General features: G+C 36.6%; 1 protein-coding gene across 1 annotated transcript in view; it reads left to right on the top strand.

The window, feature by feature from the left end:
- Nucleotides 1-4521: 4521 nt before the first annotated feature.
- The window catches only part of ZPLD1 (zona pellucida like domain containing 1), a 120257-nt gene continuing 102653 nt past the window's right edge, over nucleotides 4522-22125 (top strand). The window contains exon 1 of the mRNA XM_072133067.1: nucleotides 4522-4632. The gene's annotated coding sequence lies outside the window, so the exon portion shown is untranslated. The remainder of the gene's footprint in view (nucleotides 4633-22125) is intronic.

A 22125-nucleotide genomic window follows, 5' to 3' on the forward strand; every position in this document is an offset into this window, starting at 1 on the left:
AATATGGGTGCATGACCTCACACAGAGGGAATTTTAAATCTGGTGTTCTAAACGCCAGTCTAAATTAATTCCCCCAATTTGTAGTGCAAAAGGACTAGTTCAATCCAACAGGTATTCATTATTAATTTCTATCTGAAGGTCTACCGGAAAACATATATGACATGATGCATGTAAAATTAAACGTAAAAGCAGACAGACACTCCACAAACCAAAAAGAAGATATTACCAATACCAAGTGCTGAGACCAGGGACCAAAATAGAATAAGAATGTTTGACACCACACATTTTCTGTCGCTTCTCCCCGATGAAGGGGTGCTATATGGTTGTGCTTTAGTGTGTATCCGTGTGTTGTCCATCTTTTGCCTTTATGTTTTATTTAATTCAATAAAAAATTGATAAATACTAAAACAGTGCTTTTGAAAAATGAAACTTAGTCTGAAAAAAAAAACCTTAAGGGCTTAAACTTTTTTTTAGGAATTTTTGAATGATTTTATTTAAAACGTTTTTCCATGTCCCTACATTTATCAAAAAAAAAAAATACCATATACTGCAATTATCACTCTAGGCTGAATAATAGAATGACACTTGCCCATTCTATAAGGGTTTTCTATGCAGCATGACATTTCTATCAATGTAGAATTACAATATAAACTGTATCTATAGAAAACCCCATTATTTTTCCACCACCAACATTAGGTGTAATCACTGCTTTTATGTGTTTCTTATCTATTCAAATAGTAGGAGAGAGTATTCCTCTGAAGAATTATACATCTTCTCAGGGGCGTCGCTAGGTCAAAAGATCCAAGGCACGGGTAACGATCTTTTTGCCTGGGCCCCAGATGTCCCTTGGCAGCCCCACCTGATATTGGGAGCACAGAGCTGATGACTCAGTGCACTGCTACAAGAGCCATGTAGCAGTATATTTTAGTTTTATCACATAATTGCTTGACATCTTTTTCATATTCACACTTTTTAGCTCACTTTTCACCCAGACATTCATGATCACTTATCACATTAGCTGCTACACACTTTTTTATCAAAACATTTCTTTCATGATCAGCTTTACACATTGAGTACATGTCAGAGTCATCTGCTTTACATTCAACACACATAGGGATTTATTTATATCATAAGTGCCACATATTTAAACATAGACACATAGGCAATAAGCATTATCAACAGTTTTATTATTATGTTTCATTTATGCATTCATTTTTCTTGTATGGATTATTTTTGTGTCCAAAAATATTGTCTGGTACAGAGTATAGAGCACTTTACTTGTACAAATGAGTGTGTATAGTTGATTATTATATACCTGTTTAGTTGGCTCATCTTTCAATATTTTGACATTTTTTATTGTATATTAATAATATTTACATTTTAATTATTCTGTTGGAATATGTCTCAAAGAGTATAATGTGTATGGTTTTACACTAAAAGAAGACAAATCTGTGATAAGATTACACCTTGCAAAAAAAGAGAAAGGCAATAAAATTAAGAAAAATAAGAGTATGACGTTTTGCCATGACATTTTAAAGAAAAGAATCATGGTATTTATGATTTGATATGGATTATATTGGAAAAAGTGACTTGTTTTGATGCAGACTGAACTACAAATAGGTTATTACACAGATAATCCTACTGGATAGATAGACTAGAATCGTTATATCCACATTGGTTAAATGAACAGGACAATTTTCACATATTCCTGTAATAACATCATGCTGTATTGAAATGAGTGCTTGTTTTGTTTTCACATGTTGGTTTTAATGTATTAAACACGTGATATGACTTCATTTATATAATTGTGAAAGGAGGTGGTTGTGTCTGACCATTGTACATGCCCAAAGAAGGAGGCCTGAGCCTCCAAAACCTTGCTGTGTATGCTGTTCTCTCTGTAAAATGCTGCATATGTGCTACACCGTATAATTACATAATTATAACATACAACTATATGAATAATGTGACTGTAGTCTACCATTGCTTTACCATCAGTTGGTGATTCTACACAGAGAGTAAACTGAGAGTAGACCTCAATGAGTCAGCTGTACACCATTTCTGCATATAGCCATGATGCTGTAAAGCACATCTCTTTATGCTATTACTACATACATGTATTGAATCAGAAGACAAAAACTAAATAGATAAAAATTATAATTTTTGTTTTCTTTTAATAATGAGCCAAAAACATAGCGACAAAGTTCCTTTTAAGGGCTAATCTAGGTAATCAATCTAGGTCTCTTTAAGAGCAGATATACGTACCACTAATAGATATGTCTTCCTCTACAAGTGTATAACAATGTATACTACTTTAATGTATCCTGTACTGTATCTATTAAAAACATTGGTTAATCAAAGCGGTTGTCCACTTTAAGCACATTACAGCAAATAATTAATATTGTGTAATGAAAAGTTATTACATTTTCCATTATATTTTCTGTATCAATTCCTTGCTGTCTTTTTACAGGAAGCTTTGATGTTTAGTTCCTGTGGATAAACACCAGCCCATGGTCATGTGATGTCTCACAGGTGTATGGCTAGTTAGAATCATACAGCTTTAATTACACTCTGTGTAACAAACCATGCACCTGTGTGAAATCACAGGACCATTAACCAGTGTTTATCTACAGGAAGTGATAATGACGCTTCCTGTTGAATGACAGCAAGCAGACAATAAGCAGAGATCTTGGAAACTGTGAAGAATTGATACAGAAAGTATATTGGAAAATTTTAAACCTTTCCATTACACAAAATATCAAAGCACAATGGAATGTGCTTAAAGTAGATAACCACTTTAATGTGCCAGTCTTGAGACCAGTGCAGAGTAGAACTACTGCAGAGTCCAATGCTGGATGATGAATCTGGTGCAGTATAACATTGGTAAGTTCTACTTTAAACCTCCTTGTCAGAACTCGCAAATTGTTCTGATGAGATCAGGTTTCAGGCTTCTTGTTGGAAAACCACACCCAGTGCTGCCTGTGATTGACAGCTCCATTTCTGATCCTGGGAAAGCTGGGTGTGTCTTTGTAATTGTTTTGCCTGCAGCTGCGGTTTGAGTGATGGATGGCTGAGCCAGTCAGTGCTGGAGGTAGTGTCCATTACTGCCTTATATTCTGCCCAGTTCTTCATTGGGTGCTGGTTATTGCATTCTGTGTATTTAGTGCTCTTGCCATTGCGTTTCTTGCTATTCTCTGTATTGACTTCTGCTTTGCCTACTGACATTTCTGTTTGCTATTCTGTCTGTATCTGTTGTTTGTCCCTTAGTAACATTTATCTCCTAGTGTGACCCCACCTTCCTGTCATTCTTGTGTCGGTTTCTGTTACCGGTGTGAACACTGACCCATATCTGTATTCCAGATACCTGTCCGCTCCACCATCCAGCAGCTGACAGACGAAGTGAGTTTTCCCTGTCATCTTGTAGGGTCACTCAGGGACCGTCAGTTAGGTTCCTGATAGCGGGTTCGGCCTTACCAGGGCAGTTTATCTGCTTTAGGCAGGGCCTTAGCCCGCAGGGATGTGTCAGGGTGAGTTCGCCACCACTTACCTAGTCTGACAGCTAGCGCCAAGCCTGATTGTGGTTGCACGTTTGCTGGAGAGGTGCTGACACTTCTATTAGTTGTACTAGTCTGTTGCTCCACAATATTGATTTTTCTGGCACACAGGTTATTTAATGCAAGGTCATACCTCCTTTTACTGGGGACATGGGTTTTTTTTTAACGTGACTGAAAACTGGCTAAAATAGTCTAAAATGACAGCTTGAGACATCTCCCCTATGTATTTTTTTAGAATTACATAAGATAAGAGGAAACAAATACAGAATGCCACTAAGAGCAAGTAAACATATTTTTATTAATCACAGGAAAGACACAATGTGGCGCCAAAGCTGTAAGAGGTTCATGCCTGTACCAAAGAATATAATAATGTTCAAACGGCAGGAAAGAAGAACAAGACATTCAGATACAAGAGTAGATGCAATGAAGTAGTTCCCATTACCATTTGATCTTTACAATTGTGCTCATCTGCTGTTCTTACTCCTGGTGATAATTACCACTGCGATGACATAAATCTTGATGATGACAATCCATATCAATGTTTCATCTCCACATGCATTGTAGCTGCTTTCAGTTTTTTTTTTGTAGAGGTCTACCAAAGTAGTGAAAAGGCTAGACATTTCTCACAATAAACAATAGACGACTGAAAACTTTTCAGGTTAGCAAGCACTTCTTATCTCACTAGCTAGACTGTTCTACCGAAGTTTAGCCTGAAAAAGATGATGACAGAATAATTTCAGTAGACAGATCTTTTGCGCCCTGAGCCTCTTGAATACTTTCAAAGCTAGAAAGCTCCCACAACTCTCCATAAAAAATAAATGAGAAGAGATGCTCGAATTTCAGGACAATATAGACAGTTTCTGTTAAAGGAATGTATGATCTATTCAATCTTCCCATCTAAATCCTTGTCTATTTCAACAAGAGGTCTTTCGTAATAAATGAATATCTCTTGTGCCTGCTTAGAGGGCTGGAATATACACTGAAAAAATGTTGTGTAAACCAGTGCACTAGGGCACTTGATCACATGCAGCAGTACGGGACACATGGAGGACAGCTGACTGGACCACAAAGGGGTATTTGGGTGAGTTCCCAATTCCTTATCTAGATAACAGTGATTGGAGTTTTAACCATGTTAAATTGAAGCCACTTTATTAGTCATTTATATACAATGACCTATTATTGTACTGTTATCTTAAATGAATTTCTCATAACTGATCTATTCTTGACCATGGTACATAGAGTTGCCCTGAAACTGATGGCGTGTGAGTAAGAAATGGTTCGCCATTCAGCTGCCTATCTACTTCATGAACATCTAAGGAAGACAAAAAGGGCAACTCCAATGACTAATACAACTATCTTCCTTAAGCGCTTTATTGACTGTGATTTGTTTTGAGGAATGGGTGGAAAAACTTCAACATCTATGGTACTTACATCTATAGCCATTTGTTAAAAGCCTATACAGAGATGCCATTTTGGGTGCTGTTAGATCAATGCTATAATTATGTTGTGTTCTTTTGGAACAGCTAACATATGCTACAGTCAAACAAACAGAATGATTCCATAAATGGTTGGAAAGTGTTAATGGTATCTGAAACTGTGAATGATATGATATAATTTCTGCATTTATACTTAACATTGAGGCCCATTGTAGTTCTAAACTATATTTAGCTGATCAGAAACATAAAACTCCAGGTGATAATACAGACAATAAAATATAACACTGTCTAAAACATGTATTCTGCGTGTTCAATTGACACACTTACACATATGTGTGTTAATTGTGCTGTGAGTTTGCATAGAAACCCTTCCACTTGATAAATCGCTTATTAAAAGCCCTGTTATTGGAAATAGGCAGAGGCACTAGTGAAACCCCTGTTACATAATAATATGTAATAATAATATATTTCTAATTCTATACTGGCATTTTTTCCACAGCGGTTTACAAATCATGGGGCGCATATGCAGACTCGGTTTGATAAAACAATAGGAACAAGGGCCCACGTTGCAAGAGCTTGCAATCTAAGAGCATATTATGTTTAGACCTATAAAAAGGATTTTTTGCATTTAGACCAGCAATATGAATGCCACCTAGTCATGATATATATATATATATATATATATATATATATATATATATATATATATATATATAGAATGGGAAGACAAGTTCATGTCCATTGTACTGTATACATACTTGTAACGATTCATTTGGCTATATGTTGCATTCAATTTTAAGCTATCTTTTATAAGTGGCATATCCTGTCTGTTGTTTTATTTTATTCATGGCTTTTATATATATTCTTTTAACTATTGTATATTTTTGAAAAGGAAAAACATAAAGGAATCAGTACTTTCATAGAACACATTCAGCATCTTTTGGTCCTGAATAGATGACTGAACAAAACAAACTGAAGTACAGATGTAAATTGTAATATTTTTATTCCACTATTTTATTATTAGTCATAAAAAAAACCCAAAATGTGCAGTGAATGTTTCTAAAGCATGCTTTGTGTTATCAGAATCAGAGAAATTAAACCAGATGCTCTTTATTTGGATGTTGCTATACAATTTGCACATATGATTCATTTTTAGGGTTGGCAAGGCAGCCATTGCTAAAGAGTTTGCACGCTGTGGAGAAGTTCTGCTATTTAACATGCAGCCATAGATGCCATCTGTACGTGTTCATCTGTGATTTATATGGTGTTGATTTCTGCAGAAAGGGACGATAGAACATTCATTAAAGGAACCAATAATGTTTATGAATCATGTCACTGCATTTAACAGTCGCTCAACTATACTGGCATCTCAGTAAACTGATCCATTCAACACCTTTTTTGTTCCTGTCTAACTTTAATTACCTGTAAAGAGAAGTTAAATGATGTGGGGACAGAGTCTGATTCCATTAGATGTCTAGAAGGGATTAATTACATTTTTATTAGTTTTAAGCAAAGTGAAACCACATTACACTTAGTAAATTAGAACAATTCCCTTTAATTAAATGTTCTTTTTAATTAGCATATGGATGGACCACATATCCTTTGAAATGAGCTGGGAGGAGGTCATTCAGTCGTTGGTCCAGTCTGTCTGTTCTTGTAATTACCTTTCTAACAAAGGGAAATTGACAGACTGGGATGAATAAATTAGAATTTGGCATATCTGCAATTTCTTTTCAATGGAAGCATCCTAATACCCCGCTGAAAGAAGCAAATAAATTGATGTTGTTTTGTTTTCCATTTAATTGCAATTGCATTGTGGTAATAAGAATGTGCTTGGCAGTAGACTCAAACCTCAAGTAAGGACGGCAATGTAAACTTACTGGAGCTATTGTTTAAGATGAACTTTATCCTTGTTATGAAGATACCTTTCAAATTACTCTAACCGCTCCATAGCTTTTGCTCCAGTGCGATGATAACACTAAATAATGCATTTGCATTTATATAGCACCTTTTATCCAAATGGATTCCCAGAATGCTTTGCAAGTGTTCTACATCAGAATCATATTTTAGATGCTGGGTGCTTAGCGTTATGGTCCGCAATCTGATTAACATAGTGTGCACAACAGCATATAAAGGAGCACAATAGCAGGAATGACTTTTCTTTAAATGACGACAGGTGAAGTAGCATGTTCTAACAATCACTGGCAGATCAATATTTCAAACAATCAAGATCTGAAATTTACATTCAGGAGAGCTTTGCTGTAGATCAAACTCTCCGTTTCAATATAAGTTTTCGGGAAAAAAATGTCATTATGGTGATTAAGATGTCCATGCTGCAGGCCAATAAATGGGGACTTGAACGCAATACAGAATAATTCATAAGGTAAAATGTACTTTAACAGAAGGTTTTTAAGGTCTTCCTATATAATGTGAATGCTTTCACAAATATTTCAGACATATATTAGTCATGGAAAATGTGCTCTGAAGACATCTCCTCTGCACAGTAAATTTCTCTCCAGACTGTTCTTAGACAATGACACTGATAAAGCTACATAAAAACCACCTGGTATATTACTAAAACTTGAAACGAAATGTCATATTCCCATAGCCCAGGGCTTTAAATAACGTTATCTTGATTAAAGGGATGCCCGATGAGGATTGCTTCCTAATGATGAAACGAAAGACAAATCAGAATGGATCACAAGGGTTTACTATGACCAATGAATTCTTAGTCTCTATACAGCTAACTTGTCTCTTTCAAGCATTCCGTCTAAGTTGAACTTTTGCCTTACCTATTTTTTTTAAAAAAGTGTTTACTGTGCTTTATAGAAGAAATCTCTAAGGCACATACATGCAAATATTTGCTTATTATAAAAAAAGATTTTTTTGACATGAAATAAAATGAGGAAACAGATGTACCATAATAATATAATACTATAATTATACACTACAATAAAGTGTAGAAAATATTATACAACAAACAGACCACATAGGGTTCAAACATCCCAGGAGGCCATAAAAAATAGTAAATGAAAAAAACAAAAACAAAAAACCTAAAAAGTTCAAATCACCGCCTTTTTATAATTTAGCGTAATCATAAACATGTTTGGCACCTTCTCATCTCAAAATGGCATAAACCAGAATAATGTAATTCTTTACTGAATGTCAGAAGTTTGACACAGGAAGAAGTGCAGTACCATCTTAAAACCACTAAAATAGAGAAATGATTGGCCCCAATGGCATGCCCTCCAGTGGTACTGTATGAACTATGTACAGTTATAGATAAACTATTATTTGGTCCACTTTCAGCAAATAATTAATATTGTTTGTGTAATGAAAAGTTATAGAATTTTCCAATATACTTTATCTACTTTCATGTGAAAGCGGCCTAACAGCTTGTTCACCACAAGGAATTGATACAAAAAGTATATTGTAAAATCTTATAACTTTTCATTACGCAAATAATATCAATTATTTGCTGAAAGTGGACAACCCGTTTAATATTTGAAGATTCCTGGCGCATAGCAAATGTGGTGCCAATGTTCAAAAAAGGATAAAAAAATGATAGACCTGTGAGTTTAACTCCGGTTGTATGGAAATATTGGAAGGGATTATTAGAGATGCTATCCTGGAGTATCTCAATGAACATAACCTGATAACCAAGCATCAGGATGGGTTTATGATCACACCTGTCGGGCTAATCTGATCGACTTTTAGGAGGATGTAGGTTCTAGACTGCATCTGGGGTAGGTTGTGGATGTTGTGTATATTTATTTTTCCTAAGGTTGTGCCAAATAAAAGGTTGGTACATAAAATGACACTGAAATTACCAGCAGAGTGCCACAGGGGCCATTTTTGGGGCACTTCTTTTAAATATTTTTCATAAACAATCTCATAGAGGGTTTACACATCTGCCACAAGATGTTGTTATGCTGTTTGCACATGTTCAAAAGAGGCCTCAATGCCTTTCTTAATAGGAACCTGTCATCAGAAGGATTTTACTGCTGACAGGTCTGAATAGGCACCATAGAGTACATAACATGACACCCTGATTGACAGTTCTGCTCCCCCTTATTCCCTTAATATCCCCTGTTAAAGATTACCTGGTTCTCTGTTGGGATCATCGAGCCACCAAGCAATGAACTCTGTAGGCGCCAGGGCCGTCTCACTGTTGAAATTTGAAAAGAGGCATCACCCCAGGACCTGGCAAGGAGTTGTTGACAGGGAGCCAGGTAATATTTAACAGGGAATATTAATGGAATGGAGGGGGGCAGAACTATCAATTCAGGTGTCATGTAATGCACTCTGCAGTGCCTATTCAGACCTGTCACCAGTAAAATTCTGCCTTCTGGTGACAGGTTCCCTTTAAGAACAAAAGTTTAATGTGTTATAGGAAGAAATCTTTAAATCCATTTAATCTTATAGGATGGACCTAGGTATTTTTCCAACCTTATATACTATGAAAATATAAAAATACCATGCGGTGAAAGCAAGAACAGTAAAAAAGTAAAATGTCCAAATTGAAAAAAAAAGAATATTATATACCATAAAAATTTGGAATCTCAGTGATAGTAACTCATAAAAGCAATACTGCTAATAAAAGGGCCAAAAAAGAATGCCACACCATGGCCACCACCATTTCAACAACATACATACCATCATATGGATAATAAATAAAGACCATTACACAAAGACCAATATTGCTGATATTATCACAGTCCAGGAGTAAATATAGTGATTAATATTACTGCCATACATTGGTTAATATCAGAGACAAACAGCGTCTATCATTTTGGTGCAGAATAGTCATTGAGCAGAGGCAGGGACTAGGTTAGTATAATGCTGTTAGCCAACTCCCTCCCAGCCTGGACCTGGTGTAGTAATATGCTGGAGCCTTCAAACTTTCTGCCATAAAAGTTGCTGGCTCTAATGAGTGCGCAAGCACAGGGAAGGAATGTCCCATGGCCCGGTCCACACCTCTCCATATCCACCTGGCATGTCTGTTATGGGTTCTATTCCTTTATCATCCACCCCGGGATCCAAATATTGTGTCTATAAGTTTAGTTTAGTTTTTGAAGTAAAACCAAGTTTAGATCATACATATAGAAAAAATATAATACTCTTGTATAAAATATAATATACATGTATAATATATATAACAGAATATTTGAAAAACACGTCAAATCCAAATTTTGTCAATCAATTTTCTCTGAGATATGGACTAATAATGAAGTGTATAATAATTCTGAATTCAGAGTTAGCATAAATGCCTGGTCAATAAAAGAGTTGAATATTCAATTCATGTATGCCATTGATACTATTAAAGAATCTCTGTTCTGAATGAAAGATTAGCTTTTCTATTAGCTATTCTTCACTTTGCAGGTGTTCGCGCGTGTCTCCCGCTAAGTTTGGAGATGTGCGCCGAACATCTGGATGTGAAGAATATTGTTCTTTCAATGTGTTCTGCAATTAAATGGTCCTGTGTTCACTGTTTTCACTGTTTTAACAGTTTTTATTCTATTCTTCACTTTGCAGATGTTAGCGCAAGTCTTCCGATAATGTGGGAGATGTGCGCGCACATCAGCAATGTGAAGTATAGAGTTATTTGAATGTGTTCTGCACTTCAATGCGCATGTTTTCACTGTTTGCTCTGTTTTTATTCTATTCGCGCATGTCTCCCACTAAGTTCGGAGATACGCGCTAACATCAGCAATGTGAAGAATAGAATAAAAACAGCGAAAACACAAGCATTTAAGTGCAGGACACATTCATATAACACTATTCTTTACATTGCTGATGTTAGCGGGAGAGGCGCGCAAACACCTGTAAAGTGAAGAATAGTGTTTTTTTTAATGTATTCTTACAATTTAAAACATCTGGAAACATGTGTTATGTGTTGAAGAACAGTGTAAACACTGTTCTTCACTGTCTTTTATTAATTTAATGCTCGAACTCGAGCCAGCGAGATACTCGTCCGAGTAACAAGCCGGTCCGAGGATGCTAATACTTGACCGAGCAGTATACTCGGACGAGTATACTCGCTCATCTCTAATTATGACCAAACACCCAGGATCCAAAGAGCTCTGATTCCTGATATTTAACCCCTTTTAGGGACCCTCTAAACTTGTAGTAGCTTTCCATTAGTCTATGCCAGTGAAATGGCCTAATAGAAAGTTACTGGTGTGCATTGTACTTGTTGTTCCCCTGAATTTCTTGTTTGTGTTCTTGAACTCCTTAAGGATGCAGCCAGTCAGCTTAGGCTGATAAGTTTTGCATTTATTTATAAAAAAAAAAGATACTTGTGGTGAATTTATTGAAAAATTTGTCATTTTCAAAATTTTAAATCATCATGTTTTCAGGCAGATAGTTTTACCACTTAAATAAGTTGATGAATAACATTTCCCATATGCCTACTTTACATTTTCATATCAATTTTCTGTATTTTCAAAATTGCCAATTTATGGGATACTTTCTGTTTTTAATGAAATTTTAAATATTTAACATTAAAAACCTCCTATATAATCAATCCATTTTCAAATCTGCACCCTTCAAACTATCAGAAACATTTTTTAGGAAGATCGTTAACCCCTTGAGATCTTCATAGTAATTAAATCAAAATAGAGGTGAAATTTAGAATCGTCAAAATGTTCATTTAGCCCTAGAATTTACACATTTCCAAAAGATAGAAAGAAAAAACCTATCTCAATTTGTTTTGTAATTTCTCCCGAGTACAGAATACCCCCCTACATGTGACCGTTACTTGTTTTATGGCCGCACAGAGAGGTACAGAAGGAGCATCCTGCAGCTGCCATGATTTTGTTTCCTCATTGGCCCCTTTTGTAGGCTATAAAATTTAAGCTTTTTTGTTATTGGGGCCATATGACAGCTTTTTCTAGTGTTACCATTTTGAGGTTGGTATAATCTATTGTTGAAAATTTATTAACTTTTTTTAGGCCAGGAGTAGAAAAGTATCAATTCTGTACTGGATTTTTTACTTTTTTTTTAGTGTTCAATGTATAGTCCAATAATAATGTTATCCTTATTCTATGGGTCACTACAATTCCAGGGAATGTGTCGGACATGGTGTACTTTGCAGCAGTATCATTCTGGAGTACATACGTTTTTGGAACACTTTATTTCATTTTTTGTGGGATGAAATAGGTGAAAATCATAATTTTCGGTGGGTTTCTAACGTTTATTTTCTACGATGTTCATCAGGCGGGTTCAATAATGATCTTTTTAAAATCTATGGGTCATTATGGATGCGGTGAAACGAAATATGTGGGGTTTGTATCATGATTTTGACTTCTTTTTCCAATCACCTGATTGCTCATTCATAACGATGTATTGCAGGGTATTAACTGTGTTGGTCTATGCACATGCATAGGCTGACACTGTGCTATTAAGATGATGTCACAAACGGCATCTTACAGGCACTGTCTGCGAACAGCCCTGGGGTCTTGATTGGACATCAAATGGCAATGGCAATGGACCAGAAAATTGCATAACTTTTCAATATACATAAGAAAATTATTTTCTGAAGTGAGAAAAAGTAAGTAGAGAGAAGATAGAAATGTTAAATTAAAAATAGATATAATTTGTTGATTTTACAAATTAGTTTGCCCAATATATGGACTTCAAAGCAATACTGAGTTCTGTAAGTTGGCATAAATGCAATAAATGAGTTCAAGATTTATGAAGCTATAAGCCAGTATTATTTTAAAGAAATTCGTCTCTGAATAATAGATGAGCTTCTTGAGTTATAGGTCGACATGCAGCTTGGAATTTGTTTTGTCTCAATTTTTAACTATGTAATCCATGTATGCTTTTGTCTTAATATGTGCTGAATGCCTGCCAGGAAAGATTACTGTTTGACTAAAGTTTATTTAATTTATGTTCACTTCTTCTAAAATAAGTTTGTTGTTTAATTTAACTTGAGCATCCTTAAAGACTCACTTCCCTTAGGATTTGATAATGCATGTTTTACTGTTGGTAACTTTAATCTCTTTCTATCCTCAAGTTGTTCCTACAGGGGTCCATAAAGTTGAGATTTTTGGTGCTATTTAAGTAAAGTCTTCTTATGGAAAAGAATTATTCCATGCACAATTCACATGTTTTTATTACCCCCTTAATGACGCAACCTGAAAAGGCTTTAATGACTGGGGCATTGTAAACATATTTTCATATGTGACAGTTTAAGGGCCATAACTTCTTTATTGTGTGTTACCTTAAAATAAAAATTTCCATGTAAAATTTAATAAAAATGTAAAGATTTTTTTTTTCATTTTTTTTATTTGGGGTTAAAATTGGAAAAAAGTTTTTTCTTGTAATTTATAATATATATTTTTTAAATTTTCAAATGAACTCAAAATTAATATTATTAATGAATTTCCTATTTAGTTTTGGTCATTTTGATTTAAAATATATATAGTCTCAAGCAAACGGGGTGCTTTGGCAATGTTTTTTGTAGTGCAGTCAGGGATGTTTTTTATTATATTGGGGAATGTGAATGTATTTTTTTGAATATTTCTTTATTTTTTTTTTTGTGTGTTTTTTTTCTATATATATCCCCCTTGAGGTAATAAAAGACTCCTTGGGGCCATTTTCACTTTTTTTTATTTTTACACTTTTTTTTCTTTTACAAGTTTTCCCCTGTAGCTGGGTCATCTATAAGAACCCCAGTTACATTGGGAAATGACCCCCTATGAGGGCTGATGTTGATCTGGGCTATACTGGGTATCAATCGACCCAGCATTAACCCCTTTAAACCCAGCAGTCATGTGACCGCCGAGTATGTGGAACCGGTGGCAGCTCTGCTCCTCTCTGCATTGCGTTACTTCAGCACAATGTGGTGATGAGCAGAGAAGGGAGAAGCAGTAATAAATGGCATCTACCTTATCCCTAGGGTCTTGGGGTATCTCAGCAGCTACATCTAAAGGCGTCACTGCAGACTCTGGACCTGCGCCCACTGATATCTAAAGTCAGCAGGTGGTCATAGAGGAGTTAAAGATTTTTCTTTTTATTAATGTTTCTTTTGTTTCGGTGTTGCTAGAGAAGAAGCTGCAAGTTTGAAAATGTTTTCCAAGACATAATCACACTTACTAGCACAATTCACATTAAAGGAAGAAATGAGAATGTCTCAGACTGGTGCCAGTCCTTTCAGGATGTTGTGATGGTTGATATGCTCAAAATTTAAATTTAATCAGGGACTTGTTCTAACTGTCAAATTGCACATGGGATTTTACGCCAATATAGGCCATTTAGCATAAGCTTTGGGTTTTTTTTTGTATACCTCTGATCAACACTGTAGGATAATAGTTTGGACATATTGGAGCATATTTATCATACTCTGGTGCTCGTGCACCAGTGTATGATTGCCCCACCGCTGTATGTTCGCAGCGGGATACATCAAGAGGCTTCCGCCTCACATATGAAAAGTCGCGGGCAGCAGCGAGTGCGCCCTCCGCTTGGCCGACCGCGCCCCCCCTTCATGCCCCACTGGGGCAAATAATCGCAAGTGCTACCAATAAGCTAGCATTTGCAATTATTTCAGGGCCTCTGCGCCACTGGCGTGGCGCCGAGTTCCTGAAAGATATGCCCCACTAGACCTATGTTCTATATCCAGTACAGAAAAAAGTTTATCTTAATACCTAATTTTAAGAACTAAAAAACCTAAATCCCTAAAATGTATAAAATTCAGTAGTCATAACTCTCTGGGGATTTTTCTGTTTGGTTAGAGAGACAAAAATTCCTAATAAACAAGTTATATGAATATATATGAATGTTTACTGTAGTTGAAGTTTATGAAACTTTTTAAGCCTACATTTGTTTTTTTTATTATGAATCACTGCAGGTCAATTGTGTTTTTAAAAGCAGCTTATACGTTCATCTGTTTTTTAATTTATTTATTTGAGATTAAATAAAAAACTTGAACTTAAAGTGCTTCTCCAGACATATACATTAATAAATGTATGCATATACCAAGCTACCAATTGTGTTTGCTTCATGGAACTTATAGATTACAAATTTGTAAACACTTCAGGTTCTATCTCCTAAACTCATGTAGTCTAAGATTTTAATTTCTCTGTAATTTGAGATAATTTTAGGTTGGGAAATCAAGTGGACATTTGGTATACTGGACTTAGGGACACAGCCTAAAATGACCTTCAGGACACAGCACTTTTTTTTTTTTTTTTTCCCTGTTCAAATTCCAAAAGACATAAGTTTTATATTCTATATCCGACATGGGCTTGTTTTTTGTGATAAGATTTGTATTTTCCAAAGGGTTAAATTTTATGGTAAAAATACCATAATTATTTAAATTTATTAACTCTTTACTGCAGTGGAACGAAATAAAAAACACCTGTTTTTGAATAAAACCTTTACTCAGTTCACCATATTGTATAATACACATGATAAAATGATTCTGTAGGTTAGTAAGATCAACCCCATAACGCTGTTGCCCTTTTTAGTTTTTTTTCCCTTCCATTTTTCACTCCCCACCTTTAAAAATCTATAACTTTTTTATTTTTCCATGTAAAGAACTCTGTGATGGTAGGTTTCTGTGTAACAAATTGCACTTCATAATGATGGTATTTAATTTTCCATGTCGTGTACTGGGAAGCGGGAAAAAAATTCCAAATACAGTGAAAATGGAGGAAAAACGCATTTGCGCCGTTTTCTTGTAGGCTTGGATTTTATAGCTTTTACTGTGCGCCGCAAATGACATATCAGTGCGTTCACGAGGATACCAAATTTTTATAGGTTTTTTAATGTTTTCTTACATTTACAAAAATTAAAACCTGTACAAATTTTTTTTTGATTTTGCCATCTTCTGACCCTAATAACCTTTTCATACTTCATTGTATGGAGCTGTGGATGGTGTCATTTTTTGCGAATTTTGATGAGGTTTTCAATGCTGACATTTTGAGGACTGTACGACCTTTTGATCACTTTTTATAGACTTTTTTTGATATTTATTAAAATGACAAAAAAAGTGCCATTTTCGACTTTAGGCACTATTTTCCGTTACGGGGTTAAACACAGTAAAAAACTGTTCTTATATTTTGATAGATCAGGAATTTTCGGATGCGGCGATACCTAATGTGTTTATGATTTTTCCTGTTTATTTATATCAGTTCTCGGGAAAGGGGGTGATTAGAATTTTTAGGTTTCTTTATTATAATTTTTCTTAAAACTTTTGCCTACGTGTCGCCAAATTCTGAGACATATTATATTTTTATTCCTCAGTCAAAAGAGGGTTATTAGGGCTAATGTATTGCATGAAAAATAAAGGTTAGATTGGTACTAGAGATGAGCGAGCACTAAAATGCTTGAGTGCTCGTTACTCGGGTCAAACTTTTCCCAATGCTCGAGTATCGAATAACGAACCCCATTGAAGTCAATGGGAGACTTGAGCATTTTTCACTGAAAGAACACATTGAAAGAACACTAAAGAAGAACGCATTGCAGATGTTTGCAGATGTTTTCACTGAAAGAACACATTGAAAGAACACAGTGAAAAACACATTGCAGATGTTCCGTACATCTGCTAACTTATCGGAAGACACACGCGCCGAACGGAGTTCTTCACAATAGTATATGAAGAACAATATGTGTGAAGAATACATTGCAGATGTTTCCATACATCTGCAATGTGTTCTTCACACATAATGTTCTTCACATACTATTGTGAAGAACTCCATTCGGTGCGCGCGTCTTCTGATAAGTTATCAGATGTTCGAAACATCTTCTGATAAGTTAGTGGATGTTCTTTTCTTAATTAAATGCTCGATCTCGAACAGGGGAAATACTCGTCCGAGCAACGAGCCGTTCCGAGTACTCTAATACTCGAATGAGCATCAAGCTCGGACGAGTATACTCGCTCATCTCTAATTGGTACTATTACAGGCTACAAATGACTGTTTGATCACTTTCTATTACATATTTTTGGGAGATAGGAACCACTAAAATTGCAATTTGTAATTCGTTTTTTATTTTTCACAAACTTCACAATATTGGTATGATTATGTAATATCTTCTTGGCCAAGGGCACAAGGGCACAACAATACCAATTTTGTGGAGAGGAGGGTTTTTTAACACAAATACTTCTGTACTGTAATGTATTGTAAGTGTCAGTGCTTTATTGACAGTTTGACTTTTAGACCTAGTCTTCTACTGAGCCTAATAGGCAACTGTACATAGCAGCCACTAATGTCTCGACCTGACCTTGCAGTGGCAACCCCCCAGGCTAGAAGAGTGACAGAAGGAATCCTGTATATGATAATTTTCAAGACCATGGTGGGGCATACTTTAAATGCATTTAATTCTATCCTCCTTTAGTCTAGATCAAAGCTCCAAGAGGAGATAAACCACTATAAACAAAAAGAATCTTAAACATGTTAGGTGTCACGGGTGCCCCCCATGCCCACACCAGTGCTCTCCTGTGTGGCGCTGCCCCGTCCTCAGCTCTGGTCCCGACTAGGCCACTCACGACCAAGGGAGCCACCACCCGCTGTGGTCCAGAGGGTCCACAGATCCACCCTTGCCTGACAGTACAATCTAGCCTTGGACCCCGTCAAGGAGTCAACTCCAGAACGGACTGATTTTCACAGCGTTGTTGCCCGGCAGTCTCAACAGATAGTTGCTCAAGGAGAACTTCTAGGCAAAGTTGCCGCCGCTCTTCAATAGCTGCTTAACTCCCAGCAACAGGCTCCTGTGACTACTCCTGCAACTTCTCCAGTTTCCCCGGTATGTTTTCCGGCAGGAGGATTGAGGCTCAGACTTTCTATGCCAGATAAATTTGATGGCGACCCCAAATTATGCAGGGCTTTATCACCCAGTGCTCGCTGCACATTTCATTGATGCCATCCCAGTTTGTCACCGAATTCTCTAAGGTGGCCTTTATTGTCAGTTTTCTCTCTGGGAAGGCCCTGGCCTGGGCTGATCGCCTATGGGACAAAGGCGATCCAGTCATGGCCACCCATGCTGCGTTCCTGTCTGAATTCCGCTATGTGTTTGAGAAATCCGCACGAGCCTCCTCAGGTCAAGTGGCACTGGAGACTCATCTGTGGGCAAATATATGCTGTCAAGTTCCGCACCCTGGCTTCCGAGCTCTACTGGAATGATGCGGCCTTGTCAGCAACTTTCAAAATCACCCTGGCCACTCGAATAGAGGTGTGGTTCATGGAGTGTGCTGGAGAACTGCATCACGAGCAGCCACAGGCTCTGCTACCCCGACTACCTCACTTGGCTCCGGTTTTCCAAAAGCCGCTCCAGCCTCCAACTGCACAGTCTGCCTAAAAACACATCCATGAATAAAGAATGGTAACAGAATGTCCTCCAAGAGCAACTTCTCCCAAACGTCCAAGAGCAGTTTGGTTATCAACAATGCCTTTTCCAGCATGATGGAGCACCTTGCAATAAAGCAAAGGTGATAACTGAATAGCTCAGGGAACAAAACATAGAGGGGGTCATTTACTAAGGGCCCGAATCACGTTTTTCTGTTAGGTTACCCGATTTTTTCAGTTTTGCACCGTTTTTCCCTGAATTTGCCCGGGATTTTGGCGCACGCGATCGGATTGTGGCGTATCGGCGCCGCCATGCATGCAACGGAAATCGGGCAGCATGGCCGTCAGAAAACCCGACGGATTCGGAAAAACAGCTGTAATTTAAAAAAAAGTGTCGCCTGACACGCGCTTACCTGCACCCAGGATAGCTTGGTGAACTCCGACGGACTTCAGCGTAGCAGCGACACCTAGTGGACATCGGGCACACTACCTTAGTGAACCGCCGGAAGACCCGAATCCTCCACACAGAACGCGCCACTGGATCGCGAATGGACTGGGTAAGTAAATCTGCCCCAGAGATTTTGGGTCCATGGCCTAGAAACTCCCCAGATCTTAATCCCATTGAGAACTTGTGGTCAATCATAAAAAGACGGATGGAAAAAACAAAAAAACAACAAATTGTGACAAAATGAAATTATTGATTGTGCAAGAATGGACTGCTATCAGTCAGGATTTGGTCCAGAAGGTGATTGAGAGCTGCCAGGGAGAATTACAGAGGCCCTGAAGAAGAAGGGTCAACACTGCAAATATTGACTTGCCGCATTAACTCATTCTGACTGTCAATAAAAGCTTTTGTTACTCATAATATGATTGCACTTGTATTTCTGTATGTGATAAAAACATCTGAAACACATAAAAACCAGAGGGCAACGTGAAAATATAATATTTGTGTCATTCTCAAAACTTTTGGCCATTTTGACTGTACACTGACAGTGCACGGACCATATATACAACCATGTGAATAAGATCTGTCAGCAGATATCAACAGTGTAATATTTAATGTTATTCTAAGTAATTAAATAAGTTATATTTCAGTAAATGGCAAAATATAGTGAAGCCTTTAGAAAGGTGAGAGGGAGGTAAAAACTGAAAGGTAAAAATGAAATTTTTTAGGTATTATATTATAGACAACTTTTTATCTGAGATTTTTTGTATGATTCACAAGTTGAAGTTTCAAGCGCTCATCTAGCTCATTAGTTTAACCTGACTTGACAACTACTGCAAAATTTGTTTCTATACTAATTATTATGCTGTTTGGAGAGCAATGAAGTTACCTGTTTGGTATCTTCATTCAGACCAATTTAACCGTGCTTAATTAAAAAATCTACTTAATTTTGCAATTAGTTTAATAGATTAAACATAGAGCAATGGACTTCAAACATCTCATCAGTGAACTTTCATTGCCTCATCTTTAGCAAAAGCAAGTAGGTATAATTAAACTTTGCCAATTTGTACACATTTTACAGAATCCTGCATCATTATAATTCAGATACATGGCATTCCCTGGTGGAATACAATTTAGCTTGTAAATTCAGTTAAAAGTTGGAATTTGCTCTTAATAATTCTGTTTAGTTTTTTCAGACGGTAGATGTATAGTAGAAACTATTGGATCTAACAGAACACTTTTATGGCATTGCCATCCTTTGTTGGACAAGAGTTCCTCAGAGGCTATTGGACCTAGGTGCAAATATAATATAATATATGCAACATTTAATGTTATACAGCTGATGAAAAAATATGTATTTATTTCTGTGTATATAAATAAAAGTGGTTACAAATATGTGTGCTAGCTTCACTACATCACTTTTTATCCTATATTGTAACAGTGAGTAATCTTTATATAAAGTACTGTGGAGACCAATATGTAAGTATTGGAATTAGTCTGTAAACTGTCTGTGGAACACATTTATTTGTCCAAATTATTTACCATTATTTTGTAATTCACAGCTTTTAATATATTGAATTCAAGTATCTGAAAATTACTTTTTGCTATGTAGAAATATCTATTATTATGGAAAATTGAGATTTCAATGCAATCTTTTGTCTTAAAGGGGTTTTATGATATACTAAAATCTTAGTAATTTTCAGAGTGGAATCAATCGTGTTCAAATTGGATATATATAAAATATATATATTATGTTCGTAAGTTGAATTTTTATGTACTGTAAGTCGGAACTATATATTTTATATTTGTAGTCCCAGTCAAAAATTTTTTGATCTCTGTGACTACCAGCTGTGCTGACAGTTTGACCTGCAACCTGTTCTGATATCAAGCAGGACATTCTCTCTCCTGTAGAGGACAGATCTCATAGTAGCTGTGTGCAGGGGAATCCTCCCTGAGGAGATGTCAGGCAGAAGAGAGGGAGGGAAACATTTTAATAGATGTATCGGGATGTAAGCAGAGAAGGAACCATGTCTATTGGTATTTCTGCATCTTCGGGCTTCCCCTGACACAAGGTCTCAGGATAGACAGGATTTGTACTCACAACCATGCCTTAGAGATAGAGAACAGTGTCTTTATTTATTGGAATATGCACCTAGTGATTGTCAATGGGAGGATTTTATCTAAGACCTTCAATGGAGCTTCCATATAGTTGCCCCATTACACAAGCTTAATGCACTGGTATATAGAGTGTATGTTCTTAAAAATCCTTCTATATATATCAATAGATTATCTTTTTTTAAAAAATAATTAATTTGATTCATTTAATTTAAATTAATTTTAAATAGTTAATTTAAAATAATGTATTGATATATAGAGAGATTTCTGAGAAGATACATCTCTGTATGTCAGTGCATTGACCTTGTGTAACAGTGTAAGTCTGTGGAAGGTCTAGTGAAGCTAGATTTAGCTAGATAAAATACTCTCATTGACAACCATTAAGTCCATAGTCTGGTGGATAAAGGCACTGTACTGTATCTCTATGGCATGTTAGAGAGTGGAGATTATGGTGGACATTTATTTAAAGTGCTGTTATGCCAGTTTGGTTTCTGTCTAGCTGTCAGTAACGAGGTACATATTTAATTTTTTGCACATAGTAGTTAATATTTCTGTCTCTGGGTCCATTTTCTATCTTGAAATGTGTGCAGCAGTCTGAGAATTTGCAGACCAGGCTGCCGAGGAGCAATGCCCACTGTAATAATAGCTAAAGGACAGACCCAACATTGTGCACCAGATTATCAGCACCCGAATTTCCACATGTGGAGAGCTCTGACTCAGCAGACTTCCAAGTGAAGGTTTCTATTCGGCTAGACCAACTTTATGTTGGTCTTTTCGCCACCACACCCCGAAAATCCAATTTTTATGGCACCAATCACTTATAGATGGTCAGAAAGAAGAACAGGCAGTGGGAGCACCACAGATAAAGGTGAAAACTGCATAGTAAATTCTCCCTGTGAGTTCAAATAAAAACGTGTTTGCATTAGCACACTGCAGGCTGTGCTTCCATTGCATTTGTAGGAGCTATATATTTTCCCATTGAGGCAATAAGTGGGTAAAAGAGCTCTTGAGAAATGGCCGTTAACAACACTATCCCTGAAAATGCGGCCTCTTTTTTAAGGAGGGATTGTCTTCTACTTGTCCCGTGTCACTAGGAGATGAAAAGGCAATAAGCAGGTGTCAGTTTTGGGAGGCTAACCTTAAGGCTCAATGTCATGTTTGTCTTCCTGAATCTGAGTTCCCTATTTAAGATAGCCTCTGACCGTGAGCCAGGTTCTCAATTCTCTGACCTGAGTCACAAATTCAGACGTAGATGAATTCCTACGTAATGTTTGATACTGACCAAATAG

This window comes from Engystomops pustulosus, chromosome 2 (genome assembly GCF_040894005.1).
Source record: "Engystomops pustulosus chromosome 2, aEngPut4.maternal, whole genome shotgun sequence".
NCBI lineage: Eukaryota > Metazoa > Chordata > Amphibia > Anura > Leptodactylidae > Engystomops > Engystomops pustulosus.